General features: G+C 44.7%; 1 protein-coding gene and 1 long non-coding RNA gene across 9 annotated transcripts in view; one reads left to right on the forward strand and one right to left on the reverse strand.

Annotated features, from left to right (window-relative positions):
- The window catches only part of NSMCE2 (NSE2 (MMS21) homolog, SMC5-SMC6 complex SUMO ligase), a 214,300-nt gene that overhangs the window by 179,779 nt on the left and 20,687 nt on the right, over positions 1-13,834 (forward strand). The gene's annotated exons all lie outside the window — the stretch shown is intronic.
- LOC140603824 (uncharacterized) overlaps positions 6,675-13,834 on the reverse strand; it is a 28,278-nt gene continuing 21,118 nt past the window's right edge. For both annotated transcript variants that reach the window (XR_012006797.1, XR_012006796.1), the window contains 2 exons: positions 9,240-9,354; positions 6,675-8,434 (listed from right to left, as the gene is read on the reverse strand). This is a non-coding gene — a long non-coding RNA (uncharacterized lncRNA). The remainder of the gene's footprint in view (positions 8,435-9,239; positions 9,355-13,834) is intronic.

The raw sequence follows: 13,834 nt of genomic DNA on the forward strand, positions 1-13,834 counted from the left end.
AGTACACATTTTCAATGGAGAAAATGTGTACACTGGGCCCTGCTGGTTTGGGAACTTGATTCCCTGCCAAGCCAGAGGTGGGTGATGAGTAGTTCTCTTGTGAGAGCCCAACTCAGGGATTTTCAAAACGTGGTCTTGAGGATCCTTATGATTCAGAGACTGGTGCACAAAATCCCGACCTCACTGTTTGGTTTCTAGCATGAATCAGTGATAGGATATCCATCCTCGGTGTTTCATCAGGAATAGTGTCAGCCTGTCCATCAATTCTAGTCAACTGGCTTTCCATTTTCTGGTGGTTTTTTTTTTTTTTTTTTTAATGGCAGGGTGTTATCATCTTAAAATGCTAAAGCTGGAAATAATATCTCAGGTCACCCAGCCCCAACCTCTCATAGATGATGAGGAAACATCTGGTTGCTGTCTCAGTGGGACCTAGCATCAGATCTCCTGGCTCAAGCTCAGTGCCTTCTCAAACGCCCACATGCTCTTGCCCCTCAGTCTGCAGACCAAAGATGTGTGAGGTGCACTGTCCAAACCCATCCAAGACTGAGCTGTGAGTCTAGATCCAAAGAAAAACACCCGAATCCTGCTGCAGTGACATCAGGGCAGGCGTCCTACCTCAGTGACACCCCCACCTAGGACACTTGAACTGAAGTAGCACAAGGCCGGCCTGACCTCAGTCCACAACAGGGTGCCCTTTCATAATAGGACAGTAATTAAGGTGTTGTTCTTGGACATATTTAAAAACCTGATGCAGCCCTGCTGTCGCATGCCCTGGCTCATTCAATCTGGGGATGGCAGCCGCTTTGCTGCAGGAGCCTGTGTCCCCTATAGGAGTAGGGCTGGCCATGTCAGCTTGGCTCTTCCTTCAAAGTTGCCACAAAACCTTTGATTTGCCATTGTGTGTGGTTTTTTTTTTTTTTTTTTTTTTATATCCTGTTTCCTTTCTTTTTGGTTAATAAGAACATTTCCTTTTGAACAAATACTTTGTTTACATTTGGGGTTAGGTGTTCATGTGGATTTTTACTTGGATCCACATCTACCTTTGATTGCAGACAGCTCACTGCTAGATGATCTAATTGTCCAGCAACACACCTCTGGCTTGTCCTGATAGCCCTGGACAAACTCTGGAAGTCTGGTGGCCCTTCTTTATCTTCTGGTCACTTCATAGTAGAAGCTGGGAGCGAGGGTGGCCTCTGGGACCATATGTGTGAGCTGTGTGTCGTTGGGTAAACGTACCTCTCTGCGCCTCAGTTTCTTTGTCTGGAAAATGGGTATAATATTTGTAACCTGCCTCATAGCGTTAAAGCAAGACACGCTGTGAATTGGGCTAATTTCCACAGAGTGTTCACTTACCACAGGGTCTGGAAACATAGTGAGCACTCACTAAAATGATGGGTTGCAGTGGTCCTGATGGTAGTGATGTTAGTAGTAAGAATGTTTGTTACTGCTTTTGTTACTGCTACTTCAATCTGGGCCTGTCCAGATACTTCAATCTGGGCCTGTCCAGAACTGTCACTATCAGGAACTTTTGACCTCTGACCTGGCCTGCGAGGTTGGGGCTTAGAGCTGAAAGTAGGGGAGGGACTTAGGAATGGGGTGCTGAAAAAAAAAGGAATGGGGTGCTGAAAGGCAGCTCTAAGTGTTCAGAGCATGTGGCTTTCAGACCAGTGGAAATAAAGCTTCTCATGATGAGAGGAGAAAACAGAACTAGCTTTTGATCCACTATAAAGAAGTGTGGAAATCTATACCACCACCCATCCTCAAACCTCTGAGGCAAGCCTCAGAAAAATACAGATCAAAAAAAAAAAAAAAAAAAGAAAAGAAAAGAAAAATACAGATCAACTCTAAAGGTCTGAGGAGTTTATGGGTGGAATGGTAAGCTGTCATCCAAAAAGCTCTAAATTCAGTGCCACATCTAGTGGTTCATTTCTGAAGCCTCATGTGCGTAGCAAGTGCTACAGAAAACCGAATGTAGCTCTAACCCTTCAGAATTGCCCATCCCAACAAGAAGGTACAGTTGACTTGGGAATCTGTGAGTCACAGATTTGGATGAGCAGGGGGCACCCTGACACTGGATCCAGTGAGCCCGGCCTCACCTCTTCCCAGGGCCCGTGTGCCAAGTGCACAGTTTGCACCAGATGACCCCAGGCTCTTTTCAGGTGTAATGTGATACTGAGTCCACTCAAAGAGAAGGCCAAACCTTGTTCCCTTCATGCATCGAGTTTTTGTGTTTGTACATAATCTCTGGAAGAGGTGGTAAATGTCATATATGAAGGAGAAAGGTGCTGGGGCTCCTGGCTGGCTCAGCCATTGGAGCCTATGACTCTTGATCTCAGGATCATGAGTTCCAGCCCCATGTTGGGTGTAGAGAGTACTTTAAAAAAAAAAAAAAAAAAAAAAAAAAGAGAGAAAGGTTCTCACAGTTCTGAACAAGTTATTAGATTTCTCTATTTCCTCACCTACAAAGCAGTTATCAGGCCCCGGGGCCCTCCCTCAAAGGGGGTGCCCATGAATATCAGGTAGTAAACAGATCGTAAAACACTGTGTAAATGTCAAGTGCTGTGTAATAGGAAAGAGTAACCTCAAGTGAGGTAGGAAAATTCAGCAACCGATGAAAACTATAAATTCTCTACTTCTAACATTTAAAAAAATACGTATTTTCTTTACTTTTTAACAAAAAACAATTGAGCTCCTATTATACACTTTTTTTAAAAGGGTTTATTTATTTGAGTGAGAGAGAGAGAGAGCACAAGCAGGGGGAGCAGCAGAGGGCAAGGGAGAAACAGACTTCCCGCTCAGTGGGGAGCCCGATGTGGGGCCTGATCCTAGGACCCTGAGATCACTACCAAGCCAAAGGCAGACCCTCCAGCAACTGAGCCACCCAAGTGCCCCTATACACTTTAATTAATGCTTTATAATAGCACAGACTGAGGACTACCTTCAAAATAAGACCACATTGTAAGAACGCACTTCACTGTTTGAGAATCAAATTTTCCTGCAAGGAATTTAAGACAAGCTTGCAGTATTTCAGATTCCAATCAACAGCAGAGTTGCAGTTGCAGTGGATACGATGGCCCACTATTTGCAATCACAAATTCATTTGCAGGGATAAAATTTAGAAAGTTCATGGGCGCCTGGGTGGCTCAGTTGGTTAAGTGTCCAATTCTTGGTTTTGGCTCAGTTCTGGATCTCAGGGTCCTGGGATCCAGCCTGCATTGGGCTCCCCACTGAGGGGGAAATCTGCTTCTCCTTCCCTCCCTGCACCTCCCCCTGCTTGCACTCTCTCTTTCTCAAATAAATAAATAAATAAATAAATAAATAAATAAATCTTTTTTAAAAATTCAGAAAGTTCAGAGAACAGTAGAGGAAATCTAGTCTCCAAGGTGCCTCTTACAAGCTTCAGTCAATACAGCCTTTGCAAGGGTGAGCAAGAGTTCTGTACCCATTTGTTTGGTACCTTTCTCTAAGGAGATCAGAGTTGCTTTGTGGACATAAACTGTTTAATCTCACAGCATCCTCGCCTTGTGAGTAGCTCCTATCATCCTCACTCTGCTGATATGGAACCCACAACCAGATAGGAAAACTGACTTTTCAAGGGCCCAAACACAGCAAATCAACATCAAGAATGGGAGTTGGAGTCCAGTTTTCTCAGTTATATTTATTAGCCTCTTCCCGTTTGCCAAAATTCCCCTAAACAGAGCACATTTGAGAATTCCGTAAAGGACATCCTTTTGTTTCCAATTCACAGAGTCTTCCAAAATTGGCAAACTTGCTGAGCTTTGTTATTGCCTGTTTGGTTTTCTAGAAATTTTGGCATTAGGTGCATTAGATATTAAGGTCGTGTTTGTAATATTGCATGATTTCTGGAGACAAACATACCTGCGTTTGTTTAGCTCTGTGCACTTAGGTTTTAGTAAGATGTCAGTAATAGTACTTGCAACAGGGATGCCTGGGTGGCTCAGAGGTTGAGTGTCTGCCTTTGGCTTAGGGTGGGATTCTGGGATCCTGGATCAAGTCCCACATCAGGCTCCCTGTGAGGAACTTGCTTCTCCCTCTGCCTATGTCTCTGCCTCTCTCTGTGTGTCTCATGAACAACAAAAAAGCATTATAAAAAAAAAAAAAAAGTACTTGCAGCAGAGTCGTGTCAATGAAAGGAAGCAATATGTGTGAATGCCTAGTGTAGGGCCTAGCACACACAGTGAGCTTTCAATAGACGAGAACTCTTGTGTTACACAAGCAAACAGGTTCTTAGGTGGCTGCTTCTCTTGTTCCTAAGACTTTTTTTTTTTAAGATTTTATTTATTTATTCATGAGAGACACATAGAAAGAGGCAGAGACATAGAGGGAGAAGCAGCTCCCTGCGGGAAGCCCAATGTGAAACTCGATCCCAGGACTCCAGGATCACAACCTGAGCCAAAGGCAGCCGCTCAACCACTGAGCCACCCAGGCCTCCCAACTTGTTCATAAGACTTTAACTGAATCTTTAAGCTCGGGTCAAGCAAAGCCAAGTATATTATAGATTTTCTTTTTAAAGGAAGCTTTGCAAATGGCTGTATAGCAAGGCTACTGCCTTGACCCCTTCTCATCATTGCCCGATGTTCGGTTACAAGAAGCTTGTTCAGGGGGGAGTTCCCACACTTTCACTTGGATTTCTATCAAAATAAGATTACCTCTTTCTTGCCCTGGAAGTCGTATGAACCAACCTTTGATTTCAAAATTCTTTGGGTTCTCATGAATGTGCTAAGCTACCATGCAATATGCTTGGAAATAGTCCAGTTTGGGTTCTCCTCAAGAGGGAGCAAAGACGACAATCTAATGGGATCTGGAACTGAGAAGGGACAATGTTGTCTGAGTGAGACATGGAACTGCAACTCTGGTGTCAGGCACTTATTGCTGCCCTCATTCTCATATTGGGGGCTGGGAGCTGGGGAGGTACATATACAGAAAATAGAGTCCTGGCCCCACTCCAGACCTATAGAATAAGAATCTCAAAGAAATAAATGAATGAAGGAAGGAATTTTCAAGAGTGGACCTGAGAATGCAGATTTGTTTCTAATATAGTTTTCCTGGTGGTGTTGATGCCTTGCCAGGCTTGGGAACTGCTGCCCAAGGCCATTTTCCAGATGAGGAAAATGAGGCCTGAAAAGAGCTTCCTCCAAGATCATACACATGGTTAATGGCAGAGGCTGGCCTGGGACTCACATCTCCTCACTGTCACTCCTTGGTTTTTTCCACTACGCCCTCAGGCCCCTGAGTCCACTGTTGACTCAGGAGAAACGGATGAGGCTGTCTGTTGTCTGTACTTTCTCATCTGTATTCTAGAGATAAAAACTCCTGACCTTAAAGGGCCATTGTGAGGTTACATTAGTTAAAGGGTGTTCAGTTCACTTCGTTCTTAGAGTCTGTTCTTTAGACAACTGAAAGGGTGCTAAATTAAGCCATTTTGCAGAGAGGTCTGAGTCATCTGGTGGCAGCTGTCTGTGCCTCACTGGAGGTGCTTTGATCATTGTCATCTAAATGCATGCGTTAAGTACTGTCTGTAGCACAGCGAGTGCTCCAGGCTGTGCTAAGTGAGTTACCCAGATAATGGTCTCTGCCCTTGAGAAGAGCCTCCGAGGGTAAGGGACCTAAAAGGTATCGCAGCAGCAAAACAACAGTGATGGGCAGAGGAGAGAGGGGACCAGTGTATACCACATTCAGAGAATCACTGCATTCAGAGAATCTCACCTTCCAGGCTAGAAGGAGCTCGGAGAGACCCAGTCTACCTCCCTGGCTTAGAGAAGTTGAAATGCTTTGGCTCTGGTCACATAGTGAGTTGGGAGCAGGTTTCCTGATCGGGCCAGAGTTCTTCCTCCCTCCCCATGCTGGAGTAGAATTATTTTTCTCAAAGGTCGGAATCTAACCGTGTCCATTATATTTAGTCAGAAAAGGTTTTACTTGGGAGTTCGCATTTCAAATATATATTTTTTTGTTGGTTCGTTGCTTTATTTGAGCATGGGGTGGGGGGCAAAGGGAGAGGGAGAAGCAGGTTCTCTGTTGAGCAAGGGGCCCAATGCAAGGCGCCATCCCAGTACCCTAAGATCATGACCTGAGCCAAAGGCAGATGCTTAACCTACTGAGCCACCCAGGTACCCCTTCAAAGACATCTAGAAATAAGGCCGTTAGAGGTAAGGATGTGGCCTAGAGAGTGGTGAGCAGGGTGTCCTTGAGAGGATTTGGCCAAAAAAGACTATGAAATATCTTGAAGCAACCTAGAAGAAAGTCTTGAAGCAGTGGATGAAGTTCTTGAACATGTTTTGTCCTGCAGAGGAGGTCATGATATGGGATCTCGAAAGGGAGGCCAACCCTTCAAAACGATCACTGGTGTAAGGACTGGGAAGGGGCATGACGGAGCTACTGGCTGGCAGGAGGTAGCTCCCAAGGGTTAAGAAAACACTTCGTCCTCATTTCTTGACTGCTGCCATGTGCCAAGCCCCGTGGTTAGCATTCTACGTAAAACATTCCTATCCTCCAAGCAGCCCTTCCAGACAGGTGGTGTTTTCCCATTTGCAGATGAAATAATAGAGAGGCACTGAGGGAGGCAGGATTTGAATCCATGCTGTCTCTCCATGAGGCAACTAAAATCTTCCCTTTTTCTCTGTAAGTAAGCAAAGAGAGGAGCAAAATGAGGACTATTCCACAGGCCAGGGGGGCTGGAGAGCCGGTGGGGAGGGGGCCACACAAGCTCTGGCAGTCATCCAAATTATCATCAAGAAAGGACAAGTGGAAAATGACCAGAGATCGCTTATTTGGTAGATCATTGACATGGTGACGTGACCCAGTGAAAACGAAAAGAGGAAGGCTCAGAAAAGAAAGATAAGCATATGCCATGTATAAAAAGAGTTACTAATGATTTAGGGTGTTTAAGTATTGAGAACCAGGTATTGCTTCACCAAAGGGGAAAGTTCAAAGTAGGTAGGTAGGTTGATGTGCCATCTACACAGATAATGTGGTGGCACTGGGGGAGATAGATCCTCAGAAAACATCATTTATGGCTCCGTGTGTGCTGACGGTCTAGCAAGAAAATAAACAGCCAAGACTAGGAAAATAACCAGCTGGGCGAGGCCATATATTATCACACAGCACCTGGTAGCCCAGGGAGGAGGACAGAGAAAGTTAAGGATGGCGGGACCCCAAAGCCAGCAGGAATGGGTCACTGAAATGGTTTTGAAGAAGATACAAAAGACAGAATTGAAGCAGAAAGCAAAAGCAGACACATCCAATATCTTAGAATATAGGGAACAGGAGCTGTTCAGTGCTTTATTGTGGGCTGAGTACATGAAATAATCAATGACTTGATTAAATTAAAGTCGGCACTCAGTTCAATACTCAGTCCTTAGAACAGTCCCATTTTACAGATGAGGAAACTAAGGCTCATGGATCTTAGTGGTGACTTGCCAGAGGTCAGACAGCAGCGGTAAGCAGGACTTTCCCCAGGTATGGCTCTGAGCTCCAGCCCCTTCTGCACTGCACATGGCCTCAGTCAGAAGCAGGGTGGGGGGCAGAGGGGACGTCTGGTCACATGCACATGCAGTGGAAGGCTGGTAAGGATCAGCATGGACTCAGAGCAGTGAGAAGGATACTGGTGGTCCTTGTTGAGTGAAACCACTGTGGAGCAAAAATGGGAGAAGCAGCCCACCAGGGAATTCACATGGTCAGTAATACAGTTTCATTGGCCACAGATGACGTTTTACCATCTGGAACATGGAGGATTAAATATTAGCTGCATGCAGGTTGCTCTTCTGGGGGATGAGAGTTCCTCGTTTGAAAATTCTTTGTAAGCCACATGTTAGTCTACTTGGGACTATGTTGGGCTTCCAGGTTGGTGCATCTTTAAATAGTAGTTCCAAGAAAAACACTGGCTCCAGTGTGTGGTTTCTTTCATATTTTTCAACTGTCGGTCCTGCTGACAACATAGACATTTACACCAGCAAGTCACCTGGAAGCTAAGGGAACCGTCTGCCCCGATTACTACCATGATTTGGCCATCTACATACAGTGCTATCCCCACCTCTGATCTTCTTGCCCTTTTCAGTGACCGATGGACCAGTTAATATTTGTAAGATGATGAGTTTGCATGGATTGCAACTAGTTCCTACAAGCCTTTGAAAACATAATCATAATTTAGATAAATGGGGTTAGTCTATATGAGGGTTTTGCGATAATGAGGAATGAAAAGAACAGGCAACTGTTTTGCTGTAAGGTAAGAGTCCATGGCTCAGTAAGATGTTTGCTTCATCTCACTGGGAAAGCATATTCCAGCCACCGATTTAATTTCTGTTACTGTTGCTGACTTGCAACCATCCTCTTCCTTTAAGTGAATGACGGGTCTGAACATAATTCTTCTTTGTAGTCCATTGACTCTTGTAAAATAACGCCGTGATTATAAGGTTTCCTGAACACAGTTTTCAAAATGTTAGTAATAACCACATTGCACCTACCTGCTATACTTGGGTGACCATCTCTGTTGCTCAATTTATACTTAAGATTGGTCATAGTGAAACATGTTTTCATCACTTGAAATCCAAATTTTATTTGCTAGGTTATTATTGGCCATATATTTCTGTAGCGTAAATCAGATGTTGTGCAAGTTTGGTTTGCAAATAGATCGACTCTTAAAAGCACAAGTTAGCCTTCAGATCAGTGTGAGAAGTCATTTGAGTTGATGACCTCAATATTCAATAAAACCTTTTTTTGTTTATTTGTTTAAACATAGTCTGATTCCTCTGTGGGTAAAACTCTGATAGATTGTAAGAATGAAGGGTTTAAAACTGGAATAGGTTTTTGAGACTACAGAGTCTACCCTCCCTCCTATTCTTATCCCCTTATTTATCAGGTAGTAGAGAGAACAAGGTCAAAAACAATATATAAGTGGCACAACCTCCCAGGTCACTTAGTTGATTGGTGGCAGAGGTGGGAACTTCCAGTCATTCCCATGCACTTTCCACCAAAGGGCTCTTTTCTTATAATTGGCAAACAGTTGACTTGGAGCCATTGTGTCTTTCTACCCTAGATGTTGGTTGAAAAAAAATTTACCTATTATATAAAAGCTCTTGAAAATACTTCTTATACAATCAGATCAACAGAACCCAAAAGTTTCTTCCTGCCAAATTTCCCAAAGTCCCCTTTGCTTGACTTTTCTTCTCTCTTTTCCTCTGAAAAGCCACGTCCCCTTTGCACTTAGGAATAAGGAATCTTACTTGTTCTGACAGCAATGTGCAAACATCTATTGCATCAAAATTCCCAAGCGGAGTTAAAAACCAATGGTCCTTCTCTGAATTTCATTAGCAATGGCAGCAAACATTCCATCAGAGTCTCAGAAGCAATACAGAAAAGAAAGAAAAATCAAGTTAGCAATTATATAGTTAATATTGTACAAGATGAAAGCCTGCATTATAAAATCCTGAGTGTCGTAAACTCCTTTTAAATCTGCCTGTGGGCTGTCTGTCCTTTCAAAATACAATGTCTGTAGTCAGTAGTAGAATTGTAATAAATGTATTACAGGAGTAATAGAGTATGTAGGGTGAAATTGCATGTTTATAGAAAAGGTTTGTTGATTAGGATCGGATCAGACCATCACAGTGCTTAAGACATCTTCGGATCTGAAATCAGACCAAAGGTTTTTAAAGGATTCTCTTTATAGCTCTAGCCCTGCATTTATAGTTGATATGAAGGACAAGGACGAGCCAACAAACTGGGGAGGGCACAGAGCACCTCATCACCAGACATGACTTACCCTGAGATCTTGTTAAAAATATTACATGTTCATAATTCACATACAGAGAGGATAAATTTCCAAAAGTGCCCTGACACCTTGCTGCTGCAGAAGGGTCTCAGCTTAGCAGCATCTGTGTCATTCAGATCTGCCTGTGTCCCATCCGCTCCCAGTTTCCTCTCCCCCCGGTGTTCCTGAGCCCACACTGAGTTGTCCAAATTGCACCTTAATCTCTTGCCTGTGGACCTGGCAGGAGCTCCCCACCCTGCTGAGCATTGCTTTTTCTCCTCTGGAGCCCATGCCTGAAGCTCACAGAACGTAGCCCACCGGATTTGAATGGCACTTTCTATCTCAGCAATAGACGGTGAGCCCCTTAGATCATGGGTTCTGTCCTACTGACCTTGGTGTGCACAGGGCCCACCACGCACGGTGGACATCACTCAGTGGTGGCAGGTGGGTGGCTGGCGGAGGAAGCAAGCAGACAAGCCCCCTGCATAGCACACCTTTGAAGAGGCATTTACATAGTAAGAATACTGGGAAAATACCAAGTAATATTAGAACACCTGACTCTAAAATGCTTTTCTTGGGATGCCTTCAGCTCAGGGTGTGATCCCGGGTCCAGGGATCAAGTCCCGCATCAGACTCCCTGCCTGGTTCTCCCTCTGCCTATGTCTCTGCCTGCCTCTCTCTCTCTCTCTCTCTCTCTCTCTCTCTCTCGCCCTCCCCCCCCCCATTAATAAATAAGTAAAATAACTTTTCTTGGGGCACCTGGGTGGCTCAGTGGTTGAACATCTGCCTTTGGCTTGGGGCATGATCCCCAGGTCCTGGGATGGAGTCCCTCGTCTGGCTCCCCACAGGGAAGCCCGCTTCTCCCTCTGCCTATGTCTCTTCCTCTGTGTGTCTCTCATGAATAAATAAATTTTTTTAATCTAAAAAAAATTAAGAAATAAAATGCTTTTCTGGCTTAATTTTTCACCTTGTTCAGAGCTCCAGGTTTCAGCTACCCAACTGCTCTGAGGATGGTACTAGATGTCATTATGAAACTGGGGTTCAACTTTGAAAGCTAATGCTCCTTCCCGCTGACTGATGGTGATGAGGCTAAATTGGCGTCTTTGTATGAGTTCCGAAAAATCCAGTAACTGAACTCGTTCTGGAAAGTAAGAAAAACAAGCCCTATCTTTAGTATTCCCTTTTAGTTAGATCCCCTCTGTAAATCCCTTGTAAACTGAAGCATGTCTGACTCTATTCCATTCTTCTTACTTGTTCTTGTGTTGCCAGTTTTGATCTCCTTAGATGTTGAATCATATTTCTGGAATGAAATAGTCATAGGCCTTTTTATCATTTGCTATTTTACTATTTAATTTAGAAGAGAGAACAGAGTGATAAAATTAGATACAAGAGGCCTCTGTGTGTCATCAAGTAACCTAGTCTCTTGGTAACAAAAATAAAATTCCCTCTCAATAATTTCTAGCTCATTTTGAACCAACTTCGTTCAGATGAATGGCCTCCGGTCTGTGTGAAGACTACAGGAAACACCTCTCCCCCAGTGGGCCCAACAGCGTCTTTCCTGACAATGAACATTTTCCTTTCCTTAATTTCATTCCATTGCGCCTTGTGATGACCCCTATAATTAGTGTGCTCATTACCTCCCCTACATAATTTCTCTGCCTCCTTGATGTGTTCTGAGGCTGCCTCCTTTATTCGCTCTTGAATCCCCTGCTACCTTTTCCCTGGGGAGGCTCATGGTCAAGGATGTCAGAGTGAGAGTCTTCTCCAGTCACCCAACAAGTAGCCCCACCGTGGTTTTCTTTTGTTTTCTGTTTTTTAGGATTTTATTTATTTGAGAGAGAGAAAGAGAGAGAGAGAGAGATCGCAAGTTGGGGGTGGGGGGAAGAGCAGAGGGGGAGGGAGAAACAGACTCCCCACCAAGAAGGAAGCCTGATGTGGGGCTCAATCCCAGGACCCCGAGATCATGACCTGAGCCAAAGACAGATGCTTAACCAACTGAGCCACCCAGGTGCCCCTTCTTTTGTCTTAAGAGACCTTTTTAGCTGAAGAAGAAAATTGTAGTCAGAGAAATGGAACAGCCATCACATAGGTTTGTCCTGCAATGTTGGGGAGGATACAAGCCACTCTTCGGTGGTCTCTCACCACTCACCCCCGATCTAGATTAGACCCCCCACTCCAGGCAGGAGGGTGTGGCTGTAAGCCAGCAGCAGCATCCTCAGCTCAGAAAGGGAGTTGTTTGAGATCTTTGTATTTTCCTGTCGAGTTTGTAAAGCAAGTCCCGAGAGCTTTCATTTCTCTTCTTACTCTTCTTCCTTCCTTCCTTTGTCTTGTCACTGCTGGCCACTCTCTTCGTTCACTCACTTTAATGCAATCTTCTGGAGCTTATGAATGGATGTGGGTTGTACACAGGAGTGCAAAGACTTGCTCCCCACCCCTCCACGGGCTTTGAAAGTGAAAACCAAGATCATCCAGTCACCCTGCTTTGTGCTTTCAGAAACGATCTCCTTACGTAAGGTGTTTTTGTTACTGTCTTGATGCATTATTAGGGTTTTTTTTTTCCTCTAATGAGGGCAAAACATTTTATCTCATCTTCACTCTGTCCTAATAAATAGACATCAAGAGCGATAGTCTGCAGGAAATTTAACACCTATCCTTCAATTGATGACAGAGCCAAGTGATACCTACCTCTGGACTTGACCCACCGTCCTGAAGTCCAAGCCTTACAGAACTCCTCTCTAGGTTGTGCATAGAAACCCTTCTCTGCAGAAGAGCTAGGCAGTGAGCAGAATGATTTTTAAGCCACCAAGGGCCCCTTAAGATTGGATTTCGTGTCCTGACACAGCCCCTCCCATGCACCACGAACTAGGGATGCAGAGATGAACAGAAGTGGTCCTCGTTTCTGAGTTGTTTATGGATCAGTGGGAGAGACAGTGGCGTAAACAGATAATTACCGATGATGTGTAAATGTCTGGGGTGGGGGGCTTGGGGGCCTCTGAGTGAGAAGACTCCCCAGAGGAAGGCAATGTCCCTAGTAGAACACTCTCCTGGGCTGCTCCTCAGTTCTCTGCGCTCCTCTGTGGCTCGGCCTACATTCATAGACACCACAGCTACTGTGCATCCTGCTTCTGCCTCCCTGTCATGCTCCCCCTTATTTTTTAATTAAGATTTTACTTATTTATTCATGAGAGACACACAGAGAAAGGGGCAGAGACATAGGCAGAGGAAGAAGCAGGAACCTGATGCTGGACTCGATCCCAGGACCCCGAGATCATTCCCTGAGCTAAAGGCAGACACTCAACCACTGAGCCACCCAGGTGTCCCCCTGTCATGCTCCCTCTTGTCACCTGCCCTGGAGGATGTGAGCTCTGGGTGAGAAAGCAAGTCTGTCCCTCTTGACACTTTGGGTGTGGATAAGGAAAAGAGTCAATGTTCCATGCTAAGCATTCTGTCAAGTGCTATGAATGTCATGAAGGAGGAAGTTTTAAAAGTGTGATTTCTTCATGTTTACAAAATGAACAAATGACTCAGATGTATTGTACACACTCACAAGAGCTATGTCCTAAGCTGATCCTGATTTTGAAGTCATGTCTTCCTTTGCATGTGGGAAAGGTTGGAAAGTGGGTGGAAAGTGAAGGGGGGTGGGTGGAGTGGGAGGAAGGAAGCCTTACAGACCAGCCTTGGTGCTAGGGTATGGTAGCGGAGGTGCCTGTCCTTGGGCCCTGTGGTATTGAGGATTTCCCACATCCCTTAGCTTCTTCCTTCTTGTCTTGTCTTCTTCTCTCCCTTTCCCTCCCTCCCCACCTTCTTCCTCCTCTTCTTTCTCCCTTTCTCTCCCTCTCTCTCCATCTCATTTTACTTCTTTCCACTTGGCAGCCTTTTTTTTTTTTTGGTATGTTTTCTGTTAGACTAACTTCAGACAAGACCCTGAAAACTAAAAACAGATGTCCAGGCCGACCAGAGCGTCTATGGATTCATTACTGTTGGAAGCTTGGGTAGCCCTGCCCTGATTGGCTCTGAGCACTCTGCAAGCTGCGGAGCTGAGCTACATTTGGGTGGCTTCGCTGACTTTTG

This window comes from Canis lupus, chromosome 14 (genome assembly GCF_048164855.1).
Source record: "Canis lupus baileyi chromosome 14, mCanLup2.hap1, whole genome shotgun sequence".
Lineage (NCBI taxonomy): Eukaryota > Metazoa > Chordata > Mammalia > Carnivora > Canidae > Canis > Canis lupus.